This window comes from Electrona antarctica (assembly GCF_951216825.1).
Source record: "Electrona antarctica genome assembly, chromosome: 24".
Lineage (NCBI taxonomy): Eukaryota > Metazoa > Chordata > Actinopteri > Myctophiformes > Myctophidae > Electrona > Electrona antarctica.
Genome location: NC_136803.1, coordinates 23,882,292 through 23,884,791, shown reverse-complemented (window position 1 = coordinate 23,884,791; position 2,500 = coordinate 23,882,292).

Below are 2,500 nucleotides of genomic sequence, written 5' to 3'. Positions count from 1 at the left end.
CACCAATGCATGTGGGTTCAACATCTGGGGTGTCTTCACAAGTCAAAGGAATCACCCCCTTCAAGAGACTACCCTGCATTGGCCGGGAAGCGTGGGCTTAGGCTGTTAGGGTGTTAGGCTGTTAGGCTGTCTCTCACGGCAAAAAAGTGATCGCCTCCCCGTCGGGAAATCGAACCCCGGTCTCCCACGTGACAGGCGGGGATACTCACCACGTGCCCCCCTACAGTCACCCGCCGGCCACCCGCGCGTCATCAGTGCAAAGTCATTAAATTGCAAGCTGTGGCCCTTTCAAAACTCCAGGATTGCGCCAACTCACCTGTAATGCAACAGGCTTCCAATGGAGAGTGCAACAGGTCACACAATGGACAGAGAGCCTTGGTCTCAACCATGAATGTTTCCGCCCGGTTTCGAACCGGGGACCTTTCGCGTGTAAAGCGAACGTGATAACCACTACACTACGGAAACCGCTGCCCTTGTGCTTCGGGGTCTCCGTGCCTCTTCACTATTTTCTTTTGAGGGAACGCAACCAATTCCAAAAGCTTGCCCTGCATTGGCCGGGAATCGGACCCGGGTCTCCCGCGTGGCAAGCGAGAATTCTACCACTGAACCACCAATGCATGTGGGTTCAACATCTGGGGTGTCTTCACAAGTCAAAGGAATCACCCCCTTCAAGAGACAGAACAACCTGCTGGATCCCAACCAATCAGGATTCAAGAAGGCACACTCCACAGAAACTGCCCTGCTGGCAGTCACAGAAGCACTACATGCTGCCCAGGCTGCTTCCCACTCTGCTGTCCTGATTCTCCTAGACCTATCGGCGGCATTTGACACAGTGAACCACCAGCTGCTCCTAGACACCCTAGCGGATCTAGGCATCGGCGGGACAGCACTAAAGTGGTTCTCTTCCTATCTCACCGACCGGACCTACCAGGTTTCCTGGAAAGGTCTGCTATCATCCCCCCGAACCCTCCAAACTGGGGTCCCACAGGGATCTGTACTTGGTCCGCTCCTTTTCTCACTGTACACCAAATCCCTTGGCACTATCATCTCTGCTCACAATATATCCTATCACTGCTATGCCGATGACACACAACTGTTTCTATCCTTCCCCCCCTCTGCCACTCAGGTGGAAGAGCGCATCACTGCATGCCTGGCTGACATCTCACAGTGGATGTCCTCCAACCACCTCAAGCTGAACCCAGACAAGACTGAGCTTCTCTTCTTCCCAGCTAAGTCCTGCCCTATGCGGGAGCTAACTATTTCCGTAGACAACGCCCTGGTAACGTCTGTCCCAACAGCCAGGAACCTTGGTGTTGTCCTGGACAGTCAGCTCTCGTTTAAAACTCACATCACAGCTGTCACTCGATCCTGTAGGTTCACACTCTATAACATACGACGAATTAGACCGTTCCTCACCCAGGAATCAGCCCAGCTCCTAATCCAGACAACAGTCTTGTCAAAACTTGACTATTGTAATTCGTTCCTTACTGGCCTACCGGCATGTGCACTTAAGCCTCTCCAACTGATCCAAAACGCCGCAGCTCGTCTGGTCTTCAACCAGCCAAAATTCTCACATGTCTCCCCCCTGCTCCGCTCCCTGCACTGGCTCCCAGTCGCTGCCCGCACAGAATACAAAACTCTGATGCTGGCATTCAAAGCAACCAAAGGTATGGCTCCCCCATATCTTGCAAGCATGATTGAACCCTACAAACCCTCCCGCGCACTCAGATCAGCCAACGCAGGAAAGCTGGAAGTACCCTCACTAAAAACGCCGGGACAACGCTCCACACGTCCCAAACTCTTCTCCCTTCTGGCCCCAAAACTGTGGAATGCACTCCCCGTTGCAATCAGAACTGCAGCATCACTCCCAATCTTCCGCCGTAGTCTGAAGACCGACCTTTTCAGACTCCATCATGGCCCATAGCACTTATCCTACCCCCTTAGATAGCACTTTTTAGACTTAGATAGCATTTGAAACAGACTTATAGCATGTCATGTAGACAGCACAATAATTGCATTGTATGTAGTCATAGCACATCATAGTACATATGTATAGCATAGTATAGTATATATGTATATTTAATATGTATAGTGTCATTATATAGATATGTTCTAGTTACGTTCTTAGCTTACGCATGTTTCTTGATAAATGCATTTTATATATGTGATGTATTCCCATACTTTTGTTCTTGCCTAATGTAAGTCGCTCTGGATTAAGAGCGTCTGCTAAATGCCTAAATTGTAAATTGTAAGAGACTACCCTGCATTGGCCGGGAAGCGTGGGCTTAGGGTTAGGCTGTCTCTCACGGCAAAAAAGTGATCGCCTCCCCGTCGGGGAATCGAACCCCGGTCTCCCGCGTGACAGGCGGGGATACTCACCACTATACTAACGAGGAAACACGTGCCCCCCTACAGTCACCCGCCGGCCACCCGTGCGTCATCAGTGCAAAGTCATTCAATTGCAAGCTGTGGCCCTTTCAAAACTCCAGGATTGCGCCAA